Here is a 25,824-nt window from a genome sequence, read left to right as displayed (position 1 = left end):
TTACAAGCACACACTGGTCAAGTCTAGCAGGCAGTATGACCTTAAGTTTGTGCTATAACTTCCTAAACCATGATTTGATCTCAGATCCCTAAAATAACATAACAGTAATTTTCCAGAGGTGATGTCACCAAGATGGCAAAGTAAGACATACCAGCCTTCATTTCTCCATTAAAAAAAAAGAGAGAGAGAACTATCCACCCAAACCAAATAGCCCAGAGAGAACTTACCGGCCCATTAAAGAATCTACAGAAACACAATGGAGCAACAAAACAGAGACATAGAAAGGATCACTGGTAAGTTCAACACATCTGAGATGCCATGAGATAGCTAGGAACAAAGAAGAAAGGTAGAGGCTACTGGTATAAGACACATGGCAGGAACCACTGTGGTTCTCAGCGGGATACTCTGCAGAGGACACTAGCATCTCTTGCAACTGAGGAACCAACAGCCATTTCCACTTGGGAAGAGAAAGAGGTGGTTGGTTACACACCTCACCTCACCCAAGAAGGGGCCAAAGTTGAGCCACTTCACAAAAGAAGCCACCACTTTTCCCAACCCCTGCACATGCCCCGAACTCAGAAACACAGCTTCCTCATAAATATCCACAATCCAGACCCAGGTTCTGTGGCTGCAATGCGACCACCCACATCTCTAACACTCATACTATTGCCATAGCAAGGTGGTTCACACTCTGGAACCCTAGAGCCAAGCTCTCACTGCATGTGCCCATGCTCTGCACACCAGCCCAGCTGCCATAAAGAACTAAGCCCTGCCACAGCCCAGAGCTCCACTAACTCTGAGCAAGCCTATACTCCTGTTCTTTGCTCCCCAGCTGAATTACAAGCATACAAGCATCTACATCTCGCACAGTGTTACTAACATAGGAGCAGGGGTACCTGCAACCCAGGCAACAGTGTTTTACTGCTCCAGATCCCAGAGCCACAGACCCTTCACTCACACTTGTGCTTCAGGCCTCAGCTCCATGACTGATCCATTAAATATAAGGCAATAAGAAACATGAAAAAACAAAGAGACTGTATTAGTCCGTTTTCACACTGCTACAAAGATCCTACTTGAGACTGGGTAATTGGAAGGAGGTTTAATTGTCTTACAGTTCCTCATGGCTGGGGAGGCTTCAGGGAACTTAACAATCATGGCAGAAGGCAAAGAGGAAGCAAGGCACATCTTCATAAGGCAGAAGGAGAGAGAGAGAGAGTGCGCGCTCAAGGAAAACTGCCACTTTCAAACCATCAGATCTCATGAGAACTCCCTCACCATCACGAGAACAGCATGGGGGAAATCGCCCCCATGATCCAATCACCTCCACCAGGTCCCTCCCTCGACACATGAGGATTACAATTCAAAATTAAATTTGAGTGGGGACACAGAGCCAAACCATGTCAGAGACATACCACCACCAAAAGAATATAATAATGTTGAGATATTACTGTATCTGGCTCCAAAGAAATACTAGTATAGACCAGGCACAGGGCCTCACACCTGTAATCCCAACACTTTGGGAAGTCAAGGCAGGCCAATCGCTTGAGCTCAGGAGTTTGAGACCAGCCTGGGCAACACAGTGAAACCCCGTCTGTGCTAAAAATAACAAAAATTAGCCAGGAGTGGTGGCACATGCCTGTAGTCTCAGCTACTTGGGAAGCTGAAGTGGGAGGATTGCTTGAACCCAGGAGGTCAAGGCTGCAGTGAGCCATGGGCATGCCACCGTGCTCCAGCTGAGGCAACAGAACCAGACACTGTCAAAAGAAGGAGGAAGGAAGGAAGGAAGGAAGGAAGGAAGGAAGGAAGGAAGGAAGGAAGGAAGGAAGGAAGGAAGGAAGGAAGGAAGGAAGGAAGGAAGGAAGGAAGGAAGGAAGGAAGGAAGGAAGGAAGGAGGGAGGGAGGGAGGGAGGGAGGGAGGGAGGGAGGGAAGGAAGGGGAGAGAAGAGGAGAGGAGAAGAGAGAGAACAGAAAGGAAATATAAAAACTGCCCAACAACACATTTAAAATAATTGCTTTAAAGTTCAGCAAACTTCAAAGTAGAACTGACCAAATATAAGAAAAAAATCCATGAACTTGCAAACAGGTTATTTGAAAATATACACCCAGAAGGGAAAAAAGGGAAAAACATGAAAAAAAAAAAGAAAGAAAGGTTACAAGATTTATAGGATAGCATAGAGAAAATTTTCAGATTATAAGAGCTGAAGAAAGAGAAGAGACAGACAAAGGGGCAGAAAGTTTATTTAAAGAAACAATAGCAGAGTCAGGTGTGATGGTATGTGCCTGCAGTCCCAGTTACTCAAGAAGCTGAGGCTGGAGGATTGCTTGAGCACAGGAGTTCAAGTCCAGCTTGGGCAACATAGCAAAACTCTGCCTGAAAGGTAAAGAAAGGAAAGGGAAACAGAAAGGAAAGAAAAGTAGAAAACTTTCCAAATCTGGGGAAAGATATAAACATTGGCAGGACATAGTGGTACATAATCCCGGCACTTTGGGAGGCCAAAGTGAGAGCAACATACTAAGACCCGATCTCTACAGGAAAAAAAAAAAAAAAAAAAAAAATTCGCCAAGTGTGGTGACATGTGTCTGTAGTCCCAGCTACTCAGGAGGAAGTGGGAAAACTGCTTGAACACAGGAGTTGGAGGCTTCAGTAAGCTATGATTGCACCACTGCACTCCAGCCTGAGTGACAAAGTGAGACCCTGTCTCTTTAAAGAAAAAAAGTAAATATCCAGGTACAGGAAAGTCAAAGTTCTGTAATCAAATTCAATCCAACCAAAACTACAAAATACATTGAACTCAAACTGTCAAAAATCAAAGACAAACAGGTTCCTGAGAGCAGCAAGAAAAAAGAAGCAAATTCCATATGAGCGAGCTTCAATATGGCTAGCAGCAGATTTCTCTGCAAAAATGTACAGGTCAGGAGACAGTGGGATGATATACTCAAAGGGCCAATGGGGGTAAAAAACTGCTAACCAAGAATACTTTACCTGGCAAAGCTGTCCAGAAATAAAGAGAATTTCACAAACAAAAGCTCTTTGCTGTTAGGTTCTTTTGGTGGTGGTATGTCTCATCACCACTAGACTTGTCTTACAAGAAATGCTAAAAAGAGTTGTTCAAAAAGAAAGAAAAATATTAGTAACACGAAAACACATGAAAGTAAAAAATTACTGGTAAAAGTAAGCACAGCGTCAAAATAAGAATATGCAAATACTATAATGATGCCGGGTAAATCACTTATGTCATTAGTGTGAGGTTAAAAGACAAAACTACAGCCGGGTGCAGTGGCTCACTCCTGTAATCCCAGCACTTTGGCAGGCCGAGGCGGGCAGATCACCTGAGGTCAGGAGATCGAGACCCTCCTGGCTAACAGGGTGAAACAACATCTCTACTAAAAATACAAAAAATTAGCCGGGCATGGTGGCACGCGCCTGTAGTCCCAGATACTCGGGAAGCTGAGGCAGGAGAATTGCTTGAACCTAGGAGGCGGAAGTTGCAGCGAGCTGAGATCACGCCACTGCACCCTGCAGCCTGGGCCACAGAGAGAAACTCCATCTAAAAAAAAAAGAATTAAAAACAAAAAAGACAAAACTATTATAATAGCTACAAGAATTGTTAAGAGATAAACAATATAAAAAGATGTAAACTGTGACATCAAAAACATTAAATGGAGGTATTAAAAGCAGAGGGTTTTTTTATGTGATCAAAGTTAAGTTGTTATTAGCTTCAACTAGCCAGTTATGAATACAAGGTGTTCCATGTAAGCCTCATGGTAACCAAATAACAAAAACCTATAGTAGATATACAAAAGACAAGAAGTAAAGCATCAAAGCATACCATAGAGGAAAGCATCTAATCACAAAGGAAGACAGCAGGAGAGGAAGAAACAAAGGATCTACAGAGCAAACAGAAAACAATTAACAAAGTAACAGTAGTACATTCTTACCTATCAGTAATTACAATGAATGTAAATGTATTAAATTCTCCAATCAAAAGACACAGAGTAGCTGAATAGATTTAAAAAGAACAGGACCCAACAATAGTTGTCTCATGGTATCCATAGGGGTTTAGTTCCAGGATTACCCACAGATACCAAAATCTATGGCTACTCAAATCTCTAACATAAAATGGCGCTGCACTTGCATGCAACTATGTAAATCCTCCCAAATACTTATAATTATCCTCACATTACTTTAAATACCGAAAGCAATCTCAATGTTATGTAATAGGTGTTATACTCTATTAGTTTTTATTTGTGGATATTTTCAATCTGCAATGGGTTAAATATGGATGCAGCACCCATCTATCCACGTATATGAGGAGCCAACTTTAGACTACAAGAGAATCATTTACTCTTTAAGAACCCACATAGACTGTAAGTAAAGTAAAAGAAAAAGATATTTCATGCAAATAACAACCAAACCTACTCCAGTAAGCAGGGGTAGCTATACTTAAGAAAAACAGACTTTCAGAAAAAGACTATAAAAATAATGAATGTCAGTATTTATTTATTCATTTATTATTTTTTGAGACAGGGGTCTTACTCTGTCACCCAGGCTGGAGTGCAGTGGTGCAATCTTGGCTCATTGCAACCTCTGTCTCCCAGGTTCATGCCATCTTCCCACCTCAGTTTCCCAAACAGCTGGAACCACAGGCATGCACCACCATGCTTGGGTAATTTTTGTATTTTTTGAAGAGACAGGGGTCTCTCCCTGTTGCTCAGGCTGGTCTCAAACTTCTGGGCTCAAGCCAATCTGCCTGCCTCAGCCTCTCAAAGCACTGGGATTACAGAAGTGAGCCACCACACCCAGTTGGAATGTGAATATTTAATAATAAAGGGATTGATTAATCAAGAAGCTGTAACAATTATAAGTATATACAGACCCAATATCAAAGCACTTAAATATACGAAGAGAATATCAGTAGATCTGAAGAGAGAGATTGCAATAGAATAATAGTAGGAAACCTCAATATCCCATTTTCAACAATGAACAGACACAGACAGAAAATCAATAAAAAAACATTGGAGTTGAACTGCACTTTAGACTAAATGGATGGACCTAATAGGCATATACCAAACATTCTATCCAACAGCAGTATAACACACATTCTCCCCAGGAGTTCACAAAATATACTAACGACACATAATATGTTAGGCCATAGAAGAAGTTTTAACAAGTTTAAGAAGATAATAAATCATTCCAACCACAATGGTATGAAACCAGAAATCAGTAACAGGAAAAATTCTGAAAAATTCAAAGATACTGGCATACCTTGTTTTATTGTTTTTTACTTGATTGCAATTCACAGATATTATGTTTACTACAAATTGAAAGTTTGTGGCAACCCTGTGTCAAGCAAGTCTGTCAGTGCCATTTCTCCAACAGCATGTGCTCACTTCATGTCTCTGTGTCACATTTTGGTGATTCTCACAATATTTCAAACTTTGCCATTATTATTATATCTGTTATGATGATCTCTGATCAGTAATCTCTGATATTCCAACTGTAATTGTTTGGGGGCACCACAAACTGTACCCATTTAAGACAACAAACCTAATGTGTAAATGTTGTGTACGTTTTGACTGCTCCACTGACTGGCCATCTCTCTCAATTTCTCTCCTCTCCTCAGGCCTCCCTATTCCCTGAAATACAACAATACTGAAACGAAGCCAATTAATAACCCTCCAATGGCCTCTAAGCGCTCAATGAAAGGAAAAGCCACACATCAAAAGTGAGAAATGATTAAGCAAGGCAGGTTAAAAGCCAATAGGTCAAAAGCTACGCCTGTTGGGCCAAACAGCCAAGTTGTAAATGCAAAAAAAAGTTCTTGAAGGATATTATAAGCGCTACTCCAGTGAACACATGAATGATAAGTGAAACAGCGTTATTACTGATAATGGAGAAAGTCTGAGAGGTCTGAACAGAAAGATCAAACCAGGTAAGCCAATGTCTAATCCAGGGCAAGACCCTAACTCTCCTCCGTTGTATGAAGGCTAAAAGAGGTGAATAAACTATAAAAGAAAAGCTGGAAGCTAGCAGAGATTGCTTCATGAAGTTTAAGAAGCTGTATCCAGAACAAAAAGTACAAAGTGAAGCAGCCAGTGCTGATGTAAAAGCTGCAGCAAGTTATTCAAAAACATCTAGCTAAAATCATTGATGAAGGTGGCCACACTAAACAACAGATTTTCCATGAAGACTAAAGAGCCTTCTACTGGAAAAAGATGCCATCTAAGACTTCACAGCTAGAGAAGAGAAGTCAATGCTGGCTTCACAGCTTCAAAGTACAGGCTCTCTTGTTAGAGGCTAATGCAGCTGGTGACTTAAACTTGAAGCCAGTGCTCATTTATCATTCCAAAAATTCTAGGGTCCTTAAGAATTACACTAAATCTACTCCACCTGTGCTCTATAAATGGCCCCTATCTGTTTACAACATGGTTTACTGAATAGTTTAAGCCCACTGTTAAGACCTACTGCTCACTAAAAAAGATTTCTTTCAAAATATTACTGCTCATTGACAATGCACCTGGTCACCCAAGAGCTCTGATACAGATGCACAAGGAAATGAATTGTCTAGGCTGTTTCTGCATTGCTATAAAGAAATACCTGAGGCTGGATAATTTATAAAGAAAGGAGGTTTAGTTGGCTCATGGTTCTGCAGGTTTTGCAAGAAGCATGGTGCTGACGTCTGCTCGGTCTCTAGAGGTTTACAATCATAGCAGAAAGCGAAGGGGGAACAGGAATGTCACACGGCAAAAGCAGAGCAAGAGACAAGAGAACAAGGTGTCACACTTTTAAACAGCCAGATCTCATCACTATCATAAGGACAGCATCAAGGGGATGATGCTAAATCATTCATGAGAAATCCACCCCCATGATCCAATCACCTCCCACCACGCCCCACCTCCAATACTGGGGATTACAACTCAACATGAGATTTGGGAAGGGGACACAAATCCACACTGTATCATAAATGTTGCTGTCATGCCTGCTAACAAAACATCTATTCTGCAGCCTATGAATCGATGAGTAATTTCAACTTTCAAGTCTCATTACTTAACAAATACATTCATGAAGCCATAGCTGCCACAAACAGTGATTCCTCTGATGGACGTGGGCAAAGTTAACTGAAAACCTTCTGTAAAGGATTCACCATTCTAGATGTCACTAGGAACATTCATGATTCATGAGAGGAAGTCAAAATATCAACATTAACAGTTTAGAAGAAGCTGATACTAACTCTAATGGGTTACTTTAAGGTGTTCAAGACTGCAGTGAAGGAAGTAACTGCAGATATGGAAAGAGTAAGAGAAGTAGAATTTAAAGTGGAGTCTGAAGATGTGACTGAATTGCTGCAATCACGTGATCAAACTTGAATAAAAGAGGAGTTGCTCCTCATGGATAAGTAAATAAAGTGGTTTCTTGAGATGGAATTGACTCCTGGTGAAGATACTGCAAACACTACTAAAATGACAGATGATTTAGAAGATTACACTAACTTAGTTGATAAAGCAGTGGCAGGGTTTCAGAGGACTGACATCAAATTTGAAAAGAAGTTCTTCTGTAGCTAAAATGCTGTCAAACAGCACATGCTACAGAGAAATCTTTGTGAAAGGAAAGAGTCCATAGATATGGCAAACTTCATTGTTATCTTATTTTTAAAAATGACAGAGGACTTGGTGGTGTGCACCTGTAGTCCCACTACTAGGGAGGCTGAAGTAGAAGGATCACTTGAACCAAAGAATTCAAGACGCAGCCTGAGCAACACAGTGAAAGCCCAACTCTTAAAACACACACACACACACACACACACACACACAAAAATTGCCACAGCCACCCCAATCTTCAGCGACCTCTACCCTGATCAGTCAATAGCCATCAATATCACAGCAAGACCCTTCACCAGCAAAAACATTACACTCAGATGATCACTAGCTATTTTTAGCAATAAAGTATTTTTTAATTAAGGTATGTACATTATTTTAGACATAATGCTATTGCACACTGAACTACAGTATAGCATAAATAAAATTTTTATATACTACTGGGAAACCAAAAAAATTTGTGTGACTCACTTTATTTGCTTTATTCAGGTAGTCTGAAACCCAACCAGCAGTATATCTGAGGTATGCCTAAATACGCCTAATAAAACCTAGCTATAATTATTATTCCTGTTATTATAAGGTTTATTATCTGTTTTCTTCAACTGATAGTCTAATTTAATTATATTTTATTTAATATCAGTGTAAAACCAACTGCATGGAGTATACATACAGTATAATGTCAGCAACTACATTGATGCTTTAAATTACTTCAATCTCCTGACAACCCTATGAGCTAGTTATTAACCCATTTTGTAGATAATGAAGTAGAAGTGTGGTAAAGTAACTTCTTTCTTCCAAGTCACACAATTAATATATAGCAGAATAAGTCTGCTATCAAAGGCCATGATCTTACTCATTTCACTTTACTTACTGGGAAGTTAAGAGTCAGGCACTCTGAGGGGGTAAAAAAAGTAGTATAAGTAATGGACCTTAACCTAAAGATATCCACATCCTAAAATCCACTCAGCAAATATTTACTGAACTACTATTACGTTCCAGATACTGTTTTAAGCTAACAAAGCTGTTTTTATTGGTGGCACTAGTCAGGGCTCTCTCCAACTAGTACTAATTCTATTACATGATAATCTCCATTGTCAGTGAATTTTGGAGAAATGGCTGTTTCCACAGCATCAACAGAAAATTTCCAAAATAAGCCTGGAACAACTTGACATACCAATAAGAAAAAAGTTATCAAAGAGTAGTAGCATCATGTTAAAAGCATTCAGAAGCTCTTCAAAGTGGCTCTTACTGATGGCTGGGTATGATGGCTCACATCTGTAACCCCAGCACTTTGGGAGGTTGAGGCAGGGCTGCTTGAGCCCAGGAGTTCTAGACCAGCCTGGACAACATAGCAAGACCCTGTCTTTAGAAAACAAAAAAAGAGAGACAGGGTGAGGGGCAGGCTCCCACTGGTCAAAGCTGTAACAACAATTTGAGTTTCATTAAGTATATTAATTGCAATGAATGAAAATCCAAACATGTTAAAAAAAAAAAAAAAAAAAAAAAGGCCCTAAAACACCTTCACAGGTTTAGATGTAACAGTTCAGTATCTTGAAAACTGGTAAATAAAAATAAAGAATCAAGTATTTATCCTGCTTTTCTTGTGAATTATACTATTTAATAACCAGTGATGAAGAGAGTATTCTATGGAAGTATGCTAAGTAATACATTAAAAAGAAATAATTTAGAATATCACTATCACTATTTTGCAACCTCGAATGAATTAATCCATCTAAGTAGTGAGTATCAATGGCTGCTAATGTCACAAAGAGAGTCATCCAAATAGCCAAGTGCCTTCTGATGACACACTTCCTACTGCCTTGCCAAAGGGATCACACTTAATTAGGATCAAGCCTCTGAATCCAGTTGAAAATCTACAGGGCATACAGAGAACAGAGAAAAGTGCTAAACTGCACTACTAGTATGCAATCAGCAGAATGCAAACTGTGGGAAACTCTACAAGTCAAACGGCCCAGGGTTCAATAGCTAACTTGTAAGAAAAAGAGAGAGATGAGAGGGGGGACCTGTAGATTAAAAGGCTTAAAAGACATATCAAATTCAAAAAATATATACACATAGTATTACAATGTCTAAGCATATAATATCACTTGGGTGATAAAACCAATGAACAGCATTATTTCAATAAATGGTAGTTGTTAACCTATTTAAAAATGTGAAGTTGTACTAGGTGACCATCCCAATTCTTTGCACATAATTACAGTGCTAATTAATTTAATATGAACGGTTTTCTAGCTGGGCACGGTCGCTCACACCTGTAATCCTAACACTTTGGGAGACCAAGGCAGGAGGATCACCTGAGCCCAGGAGTTCAAACCAGCCTGAGGAACACAGTGAGACTCTGTTTCTACTTTTTAAAAAATAAAAAATAAAGGTTTTCTGTACATCAGTCACTTTTCATACAAATCCTTGAGACTTAAAAAAAAACTAATAGAGGAAACATTAGACAGTATTTATATAAGTTTGACCAGTAGCTAGACCAAATGCCTTATAAAGTAGACACACATTCAGTTTCTTTGTATGTCTTCAATTTTATTTCTTAAGTTAACATATAGTAAAACAGACTTTTGGGAAGAAGTAGGAGTATACAGTTCTACGAATTTCAACACACATATATCCATACTCAGGATACAGAACAGTTCTATCACCCCAAAAACTCCCTCATGCTCTCTCTCCATAGTCACACACTCTCCCCATCCATAACCCCAGGTATCCTAGTCCATTTTGTGCTGCCATAACAGAATACCTGAGAGAGGGTAATTTATAAACAACAGAAATTTGTTTCTCACAGCTCTGGAGGCTGGTAAGTCCAAGATCAAGGTACCAGCATCTGGTGAGGATCTTTCTGGCTGTAAACACTCATGGTAAAAGCTGGAGGACAAAAGGAGACAAATGCTACATCCTCACATGGCAGAAAAGCACAAGAAAGCAAGCCCTTTTTATTCTTTTATCTATTATTTATTTTTGAGATGAAGTTTCGCTCCGTCACCCAAGCTGTAGTGCAGTGGCGTGATCTCAGCTCACGGCATCCTCCGCCTCCCGGGTTTAAGCAATTGTCTGCCTCAGCCTCCCGAGTAGCTGGGATTACAAGCATCCACCACCACGCCCATCTAATTTTTTTTGTATTTTTAGTAGCGACAGGGTTTAACCATCTTGGCCAGGCTGATCTTGAACTCCTGACCTCATGATCCACCCGCCTCGGCCTCTCAAAGTGCTGGGATTACAGGCGTGAGCCACCATGCCCCACCACAAGCCCTTTTTATAACATTAATCCATTTGTGAGTGCTCCCCCATATGAACCAATACATACACCTTCATTGGGCCCCCCTCCCAACACTGTTGCATTGGTGATTAAGTTTCAACATGAATTTTCAGAGGGGACAAAACATTCAAACCATAGCACTGGATAACCAGTACACATTTTCTATCACTACAGTTTTGTATTTTTGAAAATACATGTAAATGGAATCATGAGACTAGATTTTTTTAAAAAGCATAATGCTTTGGAGATTCCTCCAAATTGCTACACTACACATATCAACAGTTCATTCCTTTTTATAATTGGTACATCATCCACTGTATGATGCACCATAGTTTGTCCATTCACACATTAATATTTGTCTACTTGTACATTACCATTTGGGTTGTTTCCAGTTTTTGGCAATCATGAACAGAGCATTACTGGTTTTTGCAGGAACATGTTTCATTTTCTTGGGTAGATACTTAGGAGTGGGACTGCCAGCTCATATGGTAACTTTATAAGATACCACCAAATTGTTATCTGAAGTAGCTGTATACTTTTTTGTATTTCCATCTGCAAGGCAGGAGAGTTCTAGTTGCTCTATATCTCTGTCAGCTTGCTATTGTCTGGGTTTGTTGGTTTGTTTTGGTTTTGCTTTTCTAATAGGTAAGTAATGGTATCTCATGATTTCTATTTGCATTTCCTACTGGCTAAATAGGTTTACGTACTCAGTTTTTTAAAAGAAATATTACATTTAACTCTACTTGTCAAAAGACTATGTTTACTATTTAGTATCCAGTCTGTTAATGAAAAGAAATGCTTTTATAAACTAAACTAAGCTTGATGTCTTTTCAGAACCACGTACATTAAGAGTTTCAAACTGGCCTCTCAAGCAATAAGAGAAAGTTTATGCAAATATTTTCAATTTGTTTTACTAAATTTTTTTTTTTTTTTTTTTTTTAAGACAGAGTCTCACTCTGTCGCCCAGGCTGGAGTGCAATGGCGCAACCTCAGCTCACTGCAAGCTCTGCCTCTGGGGTTCACAACCTTCTCCTGCCTCAGCCTCCTGAGGAGCTGGGACCATAGGTGCGTGCCACCACGCCCAGCTAATTTTTTGTATTTTTAGTAGAGACGGGGTTTCAACGTGTTAGCCAGGATGGTCTCGATCTCCTGACCTAGTGATCTACCTGTCTCAGCCTCCCAAAGTGCTGGGATTACAGGCCACGCCCGGCCCAAAACTCTTCATTTTTTAAAACAGTTTCGGGTTTACAGAAACATTCTGAAGATAATTCAGTGAGTTTCCACATACTACTCCCCTATCCAGTTTTCTCTATTATTAACATCTTACGTTAGTACGGTAAATTTTCTATACTTAATGAATACTGATCTATTAACTAAAGCCCATCGTTTTAAGTTCCTCCTGTCTGTGACAGTTTTACAGATTTCTCTGTTTTTGATGACCAGTTTTGTGGTGCAGTAGTCAGGTTTCCTTGTAGGATGCCCTTCTATACTGTATTGTTTTTGTTTTTGTTTTTTGGTTTTTTTTTTTTTACATGAGATGAGGTCTCACTCTGTCACCCAGGATGGAGTGCAGCTGGCCCAACTTGGCTCACTGCAACCTCTGCCTCCTGGGCTCAAGCAATCCTCCCATCTCAGCCTCCCAAGTAGCTGGGATCACAGCAGGCATGTACCACCATGCCCAGCTAATTTTTTGTATTTTTTGGTAAAGACAGGCTGGTCTTAAACTCCTAAACTCAAGTAATCCACCTGCCTTGGCCTCCCAAAGTGCTGCGATTACAGGTTTGAGTCACCGCACCCGGCCTATACTATATGTATGTATGACAGTCAGTACCTCAAATGTCTGTGTCCTCAAATGTCCACCCCTGGCTGGGCACAGTGGCTCACTCCTGTAATCCCAGCACTTTGGGAGGCTGAAGCAGGCAGATCACAAGGTCAGGAGATCGAGACCATCCTGGCCAACATGTCTCTACTAAAAATACAAAATACAAAAATTGGCTGGGTGTGGTGGCACGTGCTTGTTATCCCAGAAACTTGGGAGGCTGAGGCAGGAGAATCAGTTGAACCCGGGAGGTGGAGACTGCAGTGAGCCAAGATCATGCCACTGTACTCTAGCCGGGCGACAGAGCAAGACTCAGTCTCAAAAAAAAAAAAAAAAAAAGTGTCCACCCTTAGCTGTTTCTGTTTTGCTCTGGATTCGTGCTTCTCAATCTGGATGCATCTAAGAATTATCTAGACAGCCCTTTGAAAACCCAGATTAAACCCCATTAAATTTGAGTAAACACAAGTGGGAACTGAACAATGAGAACACTTGGACACAGAGTAGGGAATATGATACACTGGGGGCTGTTGTGGGGTGAGGGGAGGGAGGAGGAATAGCATTAGGAGATATACCTAATGTAAATGACAAGTTAACGGGTGCAGCACACCAACATGGCACATGTATACATATGTAACAAACGTGCACGTTGTGCACATGTGCCCTAGAACTTAAAGTATTAAAAAAAAAAAAAAAAAACCTGAGTAAATACAAACTGATTTTCTTTTTTTTTTTTGAGATGGAGTCTCACTCTGTCACCCAGGTTGGAGTACAGTGTCAAGATCTCAGCTTACTGCAACCTCTGCCTCCCGGATTCAGGTAATTCTTATGCTTCAGCCTCCCAAGTAGCTGGGATTACTTACAGGTGTGTGCCACCACACCAGGCTAATTTGGTTTTTTTGTTTTTTTGTTTTTTTGTATTTTTAGTAGAGATGGGATTTCACCACGTTGGTCATTGGCCAGGCTGGTCTTGAACTCCCAACCTCAGGTGATCCACCTGCCTTGGCCTCCCAAAGTGCTGGGATTAAAGGTGTAAACTACCATGCCCAGACATGTACTTACTTTTAAACATAAAATAATTTACCTACTAAACAAATCCATTGTGAACCAAAGCTTGGTTCGAATTTTTTAATAATTATCAACATATATGCGTATTTTACTAAAATTTATGAAGACAGAAAATGGTCACTATTCTAAGGTTCAGTACTACAAATTACAATTAAACTGACATTTGTATTACGACAACCCTAATCTCTTTTAACTCCACAAACATACTATACAGTAGATCTCCACATATCAAGCAGGGAAATAAATTCTAAAAGTTACAAAGAAAATTAAAAGTTGCCTGCCCCTCTTTAAAAATTTATATATCTTTCCACTTATCCTTCCATCTAAATAAGAAATTAACTACTAAAAAAACCTGTGTAAAATATACTTCAACATAACCAGCTTATATTCATTCATTTTTTTTCTTCTTTTAAGTGGTAGACACAGTTTCGAGTATAAAATGTAGCTCTAGTTTTGCTAGCTTGAATCTAAATTCTAATTCCACAGTTATAAATTGTTGCAGAGGTAAGGAAGTTTCTACTCAACCTCATTTAGGTGAAGGGTACTTCTCACTTACAATAAATGAGATCTTTGGACTATGCTTTAGCTTTTCACTCATTCTTGGTGTGTTTTACTGCCTTTATTGGTTCTTCATGGGCCCAAATAAAATTCTCACTAATACTTGTGACTTACCAATTATACCAACTATAGATGTCTAAAATTTAAGAGTTTAAAAAAAAAACGACCTTAGGTGGCCAAAGAAGTCATTTTCCCACAAGAGGAACTCCAGATGGATACAATTTTTAAACTTTAATTGATAAATAAAAGTTATACATATGTATTGTGTACAACTGGATGTTTTCATATATGTGTATGTTGTGGAATGATTAAATCAAGCTAATTAACATACCTATTATCTCATATATCCAACCTTTTTTTGTTTTAATGGGTAAAATCTACTCTCTAGCTGGCAGGGTGGCACATGTCTGTAATCCCAGTTACTCAGTAGGCTGAGGCAGGAAGATTGATTGTGCCCAGGAATTCTAGATAAGCCTGGGCAACACAGTGAGACCCCATTTCAATTAAAAAAAAAAAACTACTTTCTAAGCAATTTTCAAGTATACAACACTTTATTATTAACTACAGTCAACCATGCTGTACACTGGATCTCCAGAACTTATTCCTTTATATACCTGAAACTGTACCCCCTTTAACCACATCTCCCCATTTCTCCCCAGCTGACAGCCCCTGGTAATCACCATTATATTCTCTGCTTCTGTGAGTTTAACTTTGTTAGATTCTACATATAAGTGAGATCATGCAGTATTTGTCTTTCTGTATCTGGCTTATTTCACTTAGCATAATGTCCTCCAAATTCTTCCATGTTGTTATAAATGTCAAGACTTCCTTCTCCTGAAAAGCTGAATAGTATTCCATTGTGTGTATATATATACACACATTTTCTTTATCCATTCATGTGTTGATGAACACTTAGGATGATTCCATATCTTAGCTACGGCAAATAATGCTTCAACAAACTTATATAAGAGATAAGATAATTTTCTATTTGTAAAGAGATCCACGAGCAGAACCAGAGTGCTCAGCACTTACATGATGGTTTCTCAACACTAGGAGGCTTTTGTGCGTATTTTATTGTTGCTATTGGTGTTTAAGGGAGCATTTATTTTCCTTTAAAAGTATTCCACATCCATAGAGAAAAAACTTGTAGTTTCTTTTCCTCTCCATGAAACGCTTTATTAAATGAGTAATTTGTTTGAATAACAGACAGTATGGATTATGTACTAGGTAGGAACCCCCTTCAAAGTAAGAAAGAATATAGTTTCTATCACCCTTTAAAATTTGTTAAATATATTTATTACATTTAGGAGTATGGCTTTAAAGAAACTTCTGTCCTTCACATGACCTTCCAGTTCAAGTGTCCAGCAGAGTCTGACTTGAAATTATCAGAAGTTACTAAACAAAAGATTCTAATTAGCCTATATGAGGTACGTGTCCATTCTCTGAGGAAGACTGACTTGTTTCCCTCCATCTCTACTTCTGTTCTGAGTATTAGTATGATCCTCCTAAACCAGTTTGTCCATATCCTTATAGCCTCTTCCCCTACATGCAGTTCTAAAAACCCAGGACAGAGCTGGTATTTTTGCTTACATATCCATCCTTGAACCAATAACTGTGACAGAAATAAGCTTCCATTTGGATCGTGTTACCAGGGTAGGGTAGGATGAGTTTTCCAAAACAGGCAAGTAAAAAGGGGTCTGTTAGTGATCTAGACATATTCCCTGGAGGAATTGCTGGCTGCCAATTAGCCAAACAAATCTGTATCAACTACAATTGGAGGGCAGGGGAGACTTAATGGATACATTGTTCTTTAGAAATTATATTTTTCATTAGGAAATAAAATATGTGTAACTGTGCTTACACATTCCTTCATATTCCTGTTGAAGTTTCTTTTTAAAAAATTAAAATTTCAGGTACTACACAACTAGCAATGCATAGCAGCTTCTAACTGCAACACTGTGCCTGTGAACAAATATTATGGAAAATGCAGAAAGAGAATTCAGGGATTTAGCAGTGGAGAGGTGAAACAGCACCAAGAGTTCAACCACAGAACAGGAGGCAGAAGGGAAGATGTCTTAGATGGAGGTGTGAAGGATCGTGGATTCAGCAATGCATAATAAGAAAACCCAAAATAACTATGGCATAAACAAAAGAGAAGTTTATTTCTCTCTCACATAAAATAATCTGATAATACTCCAGAGCTGCTCTACCATGACATAAATATACAGGGTCTTTCCAGCTTTCTATTCTACCATCCTTATAGTATAGCCCCTATCCTCATGATCTAAGTTGGCAGCTGGAAAAAAATGATAAAGAAGGGCAAAGCTCTTCCTTTAAATAGACTTCTGGGAAATATCAAACACTTCTACTGACATCTAACTGACCAGAATTTAGTCACAAGGTAATATCTTGCTACAAGAGAACTTCAGAAAGTTGTTCTTTCAGCAAGTGGCAACGGGGCCCTCTATCTAGGTTTTGTTAACTTGAGAGAAGTAGACAATGAATATTTGAGGAAAGAAAAAAAACCTGCCAATTTCTGTCATAATAGGTCAAAGACAAGAAAGGCAGATGAAAGTAATGTGTGAATGTAAACCTTCCTTCTCTAATCTCAAGTTACAAAATGGCTAGACTGAAATATTCTTGATATATTCTTACTTGAGAGAAGAAATAGACAAAGAACCTTTGATTTTACTTTAGGCAATTTCTTATCACCTCTCTCCATATTATTGTAAAAGCCTATATGAGAAGTAAAAGTGTGAGCCAAAATAGTTAGGGCCAAAGTTTTAAAACCTCCTTCCTACACAGAGGTATGAAACCAACATGTCCAACAAACAGAAAACACCAAAGCAGAAACAATTTAAAACCAAACAAACAAAAAAAATCACTATCAGTATAAAGACTCTTCTACAGTTAAGACTTCTAAATTACCTCCTAGATCCAGAAACTCAGGCTAAACTCCTCTTCTTCACTCCCTACTCCATTGCTTGCTAAACCTCTCTCCTTGCATCTATAAAACGTATCTAATCTCCTTGGTTCTCCTTCCTTGCTATTTTAAGGATTTTATCGTAATCACTATGGGTAATAACAAAAAAAAATCATTAAGAAATTATGAAGTTTTTTAAATCCTATAAAATTCCCTGGGACCTCAAATATTCTCATTTTACTGGGAAGAGCTAATGATGTCAACTAATATGAATTCATGTACTCTAGTCTCAAGCCAGTAAACTGCATTTCTAAGACCCTAAACATCAGGTGACATGTTTCAAAGAGTCTTTCTTTAACACAAGCATCATATGAAGATGGCCATGGTGGTGGTAGTGGTGGTAAGATCAAATTAAGACTTTTGGAGGTCCCAAGAACAGAAAATATAATAGTATAGCCCTGTATTCTCTCCCTATTAAATACAAAATAAAAACAGTACTGAACTGCTAACATTTAGTCCAATAAATTCTTATTTCTTTCCTAATTCTGCTTCAGTTTTTTTTTTTTAAATGTTAGATAGTAAATGCTTTCAATTGTTTTTCAAATTCTTTTTCTTCTGCTTTGCTGACACCCTAAGCTTTTTTTAACATGCTGTTTGGCTAATCAGTACTAAGTGCTAAGAAATAGAAGTAAAAGCAGTTGCAACTTGAAGAGGTCTACTCTACATCAGATATTTTACATGCATTATTTATAATTCTTGTCACATCTACAAAAAGGAGAGATTATCAACCCTGTTTTGTTGATAAAGAATGAACTCAAAGAAACTAGACAAGATGCCCAAGGTCACTCATGCAGTAAATGGCAGAGTTAAGCATCTGAAATAGGCCTTTATGTCTCCCAAGTCTGATCCATTAGACATACTGCCTATAGGGCATTTCTTCAGAACCAGCTCCTGGACAAAAATTTCATTTCAGAGAAACATTGAAAAATGCTTTTTAAATGTATCATTTGGTAGTACTCACATTTTCCATGGAATCTAATCACTGATAATCCTAAATAAATGTAAATATACAGCCCAGACTGCTACACTGCACAACTCCAGTGGGAAAAAAGAAAAAAATTTTTATGTGAATGATGTCCCCTGGAATTGTGTGATACAGTTGAGTGTGTAACCCCAATGCTTGTCAAAGACCCTGTCAGGGCCCTTTACTATTCTATTTTGGAAAAAAAAAACTATCATTGTTTTTTCTTTTTTTTTTTGGTTTTTTTTTGAGAGGGAGTCTCACTCTGTCACCCAAGCTGGAGTACAGTGGCGCGATCTTGGCTCACTGCAAGCTCTGCCTCCCGGGTTCACGCCATTCTCCTGCCTCAGCCTCCCCAGTAGCTGGACTACAGGTACCCGCCACCATATCTGGCTAATTTTTGTATTTTTAGTAGAGACGGGGATTCACTGTGTTAGCCAGGATGGTCTCAATCTCCTGACCTCGTGATCTGCCTGCCTCGGCCTCCCAAAGTGCTGGGATTACAGGTGTGATGAGCCACTGCGCCCGGCCACTATCGTTGTTTTTTAAATCCAATAAGCATTCTCAGAATGTTAAAGAAAAGTTTTTGTTGTTGTTGTTTTGAGACAGGGTCTTGTTATGTTGCCCAGGGTGATCTCCTGCCTCAGCATCCTGAGTAGCTGGGATTACACACTTGTGCCATCAGGACCAGCTCAAGAAAGGACTAGCCAGACATGGTGACACACACCTGTGGTCCCAGCTTCTCAGGAGACTGAGGTAGAAGAACTGCTTGACCTCAGAGTCATCTGAGGCTGCAGTGAGCAATGATCACACCACTGCACTCCAGTCTGGGTAACACAGCAAGACTGTCTTTTTTAAAAAAAAAAAATGGGGGAAGATATCTTAAAGCACATGAAAATAAAAATACATCAAAAGTCAATCGTAAGAAAATGCAAACTAAAACCACAAGGATATACAACTATACACCTATTATAAGGGCTAAAATTTAAAAAAAAAACAACAAAAAAAAACCAGATACTACCAAGTGCTAGCAAGGATGTAGAGCAACTGGAACTCTCAAACATTGTTGGTGGAAATGCAAAATGGCACAATCACTTTGGAAAACAGTTTGGCAGTTTCATACAAAATTACACATATGCTTACCATATGATCCAGCAATCTGCTCCTAGGTATTTACCCAAGTGAAATGAAAACTTATGATCACACACAAAGCTATACATGAATGTCTATAGCAGTTTTATTCATAATTGCCAAAAACTAGCAACAAGCCAAATGTCTTTCAACAGATAAATGGATAAACTAACCATAATACATTCATACCATAGATTACTACTCAGCAATGTAAAGGAACAAACTATTGAAACTCGCAACATGAATGAATCTCAATGAATTTTCTAAGTATAAGAGGCTGATCCAAGAGTCTATATAACCACAATGTCACTTACGGTTGGCCCACCATATCCACTAGTTCCATATCTGAGAATTCAACCAATATGGATAGAAAATATTGTAGTAAAAACAAAATACAACAAAAAATAATACAAATAAACAATATAACAATGATGTACATAGTATTTATACTGTATAAGGTATTATATTTAGAGATGATTGGAGTACCAGGAGGATGTGTGTGTATATGTAAACACTAGGTCATTTTACATAAGGGACCTGAGCATCTGTGAATTTTAGTATCTGAAGGGGTTTTGGAACTAATCTCCCTCAGATAAGAAGGGACAACTGTGTATGACATTCTGGAAAAGTAAAACAGTAGCCACAGAAAATAGATCAGCGTTTTCCAAGGAGATGAACTTAGGGGGAGAGGTTAACTACAAAGAGGCAGCAGAAGTTCTGTGTCTTAATTAAGAGGATAGATACATATTCTATGCATTTGCCAAAATTCATAGAACTGTGTATCACAAAGTGTGAATTTCAATGTATTAATGCACAATTTAAAAATGAAAAAAGTTGTATAAAAAATAAAGGAAATATTCCAAATTGGGAAAAAAGAAAAAAAAAGGGAGGGGCTTTTCACTACCAGATCTAGAAATGGTTATCCTCTGGAGATAATACAACTGCCTCCACTGAGCTGTAAAGATAAAATGTAAAATGCTTAACACAGGCTTAACAGATAGTAAATTCTTAGTTTAGAATTCTTAAATTCTAGTTCCCTTCCCTTTCCCTGCTTCTCTCTCTTATGTATTTCTCTTTCACTGTGTCTACTACTCCCTCTTCTTTTTTCTGCCTCTGTTACGACTTTACATTGTTTTTGCTACTTCAAATTCCTTTTCCCTATTTCTTTGGTTAACAGTATCTATCCTTTGGGGAACTGACACTACTCCCATTTATGTGGTTCTGATGTTAATGTCAACGACAATTCCCCACAGTGATTAGCCCAGAGATAAGCCTGTTAGATAGAGGCCATCCTAGGAAACTAAGTTCTCAGCTGTCTGAGGCCATGCATCCTTGCCATGAAAGCAGCTTTCTAACATAAGCAGAAAATGAGGCCAACAGGCGAAAAAATAAAATGAAGCTAGGATACTCTGAAGACAGCATCTAAGTTCCCAGATCTGTGGGCTTCTCCATCTCTATTCTTCCTATTTACATAGCCAATATATCACCTTTCTGTTTAATCCATTTTAGAATTGTTGTTTTTCATGCTTCCCATTTTAAAATCACAAAATATTTGGCTTCTCTAAGGAAACAAAAACAGTAAATTATCTCTTTACTTGCTGTGGCCTTCAGTTATTTTCAGTATTAGTGGCTACTAATATCAAGATATTACCCAATCCCACTAATATCAAGATATTACCCAATCACACACATTTGAAGGAGGTAGAAATAGCTGGGCCTGGTGGCACACATTTTTAGCCCTAGCTACTCAGGAGGCTGAGGCAGGAGGACGGCTTGAGGCCAGGAGTTTGAGGTTCAGTACTCTATGATCACATCTGTGAATAGCCACTACATTCCAATCTGGGCAACACAGCGAGCGAGAGAGAAAAAAAAAAAATAGAGGTAGAAATAAAGCCACATATAACTGTAGACTGAAAACAGCTGCCTACTTAAGATTTACATTAGAAGTAGTGAAAAACCTTCAAGACAGTTTTTAATGCACATTATATCAGGTTTTAAATCTTCAGTGCAGGCAGTACTCACTTTTCATTACCTTACATTTTACCACTCTGCTCACTCAAAGCTAGGTAATAAAGATATATGTTACTTTGTGTCATTCTGCCTTTGCATGTTCATTCACAAATTTTAATCAGTATCTGAAGAAAGGCAATAGCATATGCAAATAGGAAAAGCATACAACTGCAGTAAGGATTACAGAAAAAGTTTCACAAGTTGACAACACATAGCATACTTCTAATAAGCCATTCTTCAGTTTGTCTTCCTGGAATGCCCCTACTTGTTTTTGATGCTAAGCTAATCATCACTATGTACCATAGCCTACTAGAACGTCCTCTGCCACCTCACCCTGTATCATAGCAATTACCGAATTATAATTATATATTTATATGTTAGTGGTAATGAGAACCTAAACTGTTATAAAAAAAAAAAAAAAATCAAACAGAAAAAAGCAGATGAATGAGATAAACACTGTAGTGATAGAAGTCGCAGTTTTGTTACAGGGTCCCAACACTTACTCGAAGGTAACCGCTGGGTCAGGGTTTCTGCACTATAGTCTCTTCTGCGGTTGCCAGAAATAGGTTACAGGACAGAGAAATATGTTACAGGAAAAGGGTCCCAATCCAGATCCCAAGAGAGGGTTTTTGGATTTCACACAACAAAGAATTCAGGGTGAGTCCACAGTGCAAAGTGAAAGCAAGTTTATTAAGAAAGTAAAGGCATAAAAGAACGGCTACTCCATGGGCAGAGTAGCCCCGGGGGCTGTTGGTTGCCTATTTTTAAGGCTATTTCTTAATGATACGCTAAACAAGGGGTGGATTATTTATGTCTCCCATTTTTAGAGCATATAGGGTAACTTCCTGACATTGCCATGGCATTTGTAAACTGTCATGGAGCGGCGCTGATGGAAGCATAGTAGTGAGGATGACCAGAGGTCACTCTCATTGCCATTTTGGTTTTGGTGGGTTTTGGCTGGCTCCTTAACTGCAACCTGTTTTATTAGCAAGGTCTTTATGACCTCTATTTTGTGCCGACCTCCTATCTCGTCCTGTGACTTAGAATGTCTTAACTGTCTGGGAATGCAGTCCAGAAGGTTTTAGCCTCATTTTACCCAGCTCTTGTTTAAGATAGAATTGCTCTGGTTCACATACCTCTGACAGTTTGACAAGCAAATGAATCTGATGGGGAATACAAAGATGATTCACAATTCAAGTTTGGATAATGGGAAGGAAAAGCCAATAATTTTTTAAAAAAAAAAAGAAAGTAGGAAAAAAATACATTTTAAAGGAAAAGAAAATTCAAATTTGAGTGAGTTAAGCATGATGGCATGACAATTAGGTGACAATCTCCAGCTGGAAACTGATGTTCAGAAACTTACACTATAGGGGTCACGTGGAAGAGATTCTCACTAAAGCCAAAAGAACAGGTAACATTTCAAGAAAAAGAATCTAGAGAATGAAAAACACGTAAGGCAAATACTTGAGAAATAAGTTCACTTTGTAAATGAGCCAGGAAGACAGCAAAGTTATAAGGAGAAGGGAGGAGGAAAAGTGGTACACAGTGTTAAATCTGAAGCAACAAGACTGAAGAGCCCCCATTTGGCAATTCAGAAGAACAGTTTTAGTGAAAAAGAAGGTAACCAAATTGAAACAACAGATACAAATTGTTTTTTTTTTTTCCTTTGGCCTGCTGCACAGTATTTAAAAAAAAAGGGGGGGGGGGGAAGAAGAAAAAATAAGGAAAGGTTTTTGTTTAAGCCATTAAATTGTTGCTAGGGAAGATTAAAATAAAAATGATAAAAGAGTTAATTAATGGTCCTATACATTCTAACAGTAGAAGGCATAAAACAGGTAGCCATGAAAGCCTAAAGGGTATATCCCTGACACCAAATAGGGGACAGAACTTACACAATTTAGAGAGAAAGAAAAGCAAAGCTGAAGAAGTTTCTGTTGGATGGTCTTGGTCTTCTTACATTAAAAAAAAAAAAAGTAAGTGAACCTACAAAGTCTGAGAGCAGTACACTGGAATCAGGCCCTAGAAAGAAGTAGAGTGGTGGCTCGCACCTGTAATCCCAACACCTTAAGAGCCTGAGGCAGGCAAATCACTTGAGGCCAGGTGTTCAAGACCAGCCCGGGCAACATGGCAAAATCCAGCCTCTACCAAAAAATACCAAAAAAAAAAGCCGGGCATGGTGGCGCATACCTGTAGTCCTAGCTACTCCAGAGGTTAAGGCAGGAGGATCACCTGAGCCCAGGAGGTTGAGGCTGCAGTGAGCTGGGATTGCACCACTCCCCTTAGTCTGGCCAACAGAACATGACCCTGTCTCTTTTTTTTTTTTTAAAAAAAAAAAAAAAAAAAAGGCCGGCGCAGTGACTCACACCTATAATCCCAGCACTTCGGGAGGCTGAGGCGGGCAGATCACCTGAGGTCGGGAGTTCAAGACCAGCCTGACCAACATGGAGAAATCTCGTCTCTACTAAAAAAAAAAAATCTAAAATTAGCAGGGTGTGGTGGCACATGCCTGTAATCCCAGCTACTCCAGAGGCTGAGGCAGGAGAATCACTTGAACCCAGGAGCGGGAGGTTGCAGTGAGCCGAGATCGAGCCATTGCACTCCAGCCTGGGCAACAAAAGTGAAACTCTGTCTCAAAAAAAAAAAAAAAAAAAAAATAGTAGAAAAGGTCTGAAATAGCCCCTATAGGAAGTGGAAAAGAATTGCCAATCAATGCAACCAAGTATTTTAGAGCACATTTTCTCATTAATTGCTCATCTCATTTTTTACTTAACTTGTAGAAGGATACAAATTCTTCAGTCTATTTGATCTGATATTCCTTTTTTAAAGAGAGCCTTCTATATCCCATCTAATGATGTTCTGTATGTCTACTTTTCCATTTAAATTACCCCCCATCTATTCTTTGCTATGTTACAAAACTTTTAATTATTCTTCCTGCTTTAATGTGGTTCTAGTCTTGCTCTCATGCTCTGTACAAATATCAAAGTAGTATTTGATTACTCAAGAAATCCTTAATGTCTATTTTCTTAAAGACAAGTATTTAAGAGAACTATATCAAGAATAGAAATTCTAAACCCAGAAATGGCTATATCTTCTGACAGCTACTCATTTACTATTATGACTAAAAATAAAAATTCCCCAGGAAAATATGAATGATGACCTTTAACACTTTGAAGCTTCAGAAGTAATAGAAAAAGTGTCTCTTTTCATTTACATTGACATTTTTCCAATTATACAACTCATATTTCGATATTTTATATGTATTAAAAATTCAGTGGGACTTTTAAAATAAATATGGCATAACATATTTTCAAAAGAACATTCTTGGCTGGTGCAGTGGCTTACGCCTGTAATCTCAACATTTTGGGTGGCCAAGGTGAGCAGGTCGCTGGAGCTCAGAGTTCGAGACCAGCCTGGGCAACACAGAGAAACCCTGTCTCTACAAAAAAAATTTAAAAAAAAAAAAAAAAATTAGCTGGGTGTGGTGGTATGTGTCTACAGTGCCAGCTACTCAGGAGGCTGAGCTGGAAGGATAGACTCCGCCCCAGAGGTCGAGGTTGCAGTAAGCCATGAAAGCCCTACTGCACTCCAGCCCTGGGCAACAGAGTGATACCCTGTCTCAATTAAAAAAAAAAAAGATTCTTGTGATAAAAACAGTCGCCTTGGAGAACTCTACATTTATTTCCATAATGCTGACACTGACATTTCATAAAAAGCTTTGGGATTCAACTTTTGTAACTGCTTTAAAGTCTTTTTTAAGTCTTTTCTTTTTTCTTTTTTCTTTTTTTTTGAGACAGTCTCACTCTATTAGCCAGGCTGGAACACAGTGGTGCAAGCTCAGCTTACCTGTAGCCTTGACCTCCTGTGCTCAAGTGATCCCCCCATCTCAGCCTCACAAACAGCTGGGCCTACAGGCACACACCACCACACCCGGCTAATTTTTTAATTTTTTGTAAAGATGGGGTCTCACCACATTGCCCAAGCTGATCTCAAATTCCTGGGCTCAAGCGATCCTCCCATCTCAGCCTCCAAAGTGCTGGGATTACAGGCATGAGGTACCTCGCCTGGCCTGCTTTAAAGTCTTAATATAATGTTTATAATATTGTCAGAAGTGACAAATCTTCATATAATAAACATAGTTTTGATTTGAAGATATTCCTTGTTATCAAAAAGTGGTTTACCTACATTAGAAATGCTACTTTTGAATAAAATCTGTGACTCTAAAACATGAAACAAATTTTCTTATGCTGTTGTAATGACACCATCATTAAAATATATTTATAGCTACATTATAGCTACATTCCCCTCCTCCAGTGTCTGCTCTGTGGGTTATCACTCATATGCTCTAGCACGTTGGGTAAAAATAAGGTTCAGTCATTTAATAGCCATACTTCCTACTACTGTAGGTAAAAATAACAAGGCCT

General features: G+C 38.7%; 1 protein-coding gene across 4 annotated transcripts in view; it reads right to left on the bottom strand.

Moving 5' to 3' along the window:
* The window catches only part of FUT8 (fucosyltransferase 8 (alpha (1,6) fucosyltransferase)), a 337,429-nt gene that overhangs the window by 293,066 nt on the left and 18,539 nt on the right, over window positions 1-25,824 (bottom strand). The window contains exon 2 of one of the 4 annotated variants that reach the window (XM_011994215.1): window positions 24,746-24,839. The exons of the other annotated variants lie outside the window; for them this stretch is intronic. The gene's annotated coding sequence lies outside the window, so the exon portion shown is untranslated. The remainder of the gene's footprint in view (window positions 1-24,745; window positions 24,840-25,824) is intronic. 4 annotated transcript variants of the gene reach the window in all.

This window comes from Mandrillus leucophaeus, unplaced genomic scaffold (genome assembly GCF_000951045.1).
Source record: "Mandrillus leucophaeus isolate KB7577 unplaced genomic scaffold, Mleu.le_1.0 Scaffold448, whole genome shotgun sequence".
NCBI lineage: Eukaryota > Metazoa > Chordata > Mammalia > Primates > Cercopithecidae > Mandrillus > Mandrillus leucophaeus.
The sequence above is the reverse complement of the archived record's forward strand: the minus strand, read 5'-3'. Positions and strand labels throughout refer to the sequence as shown.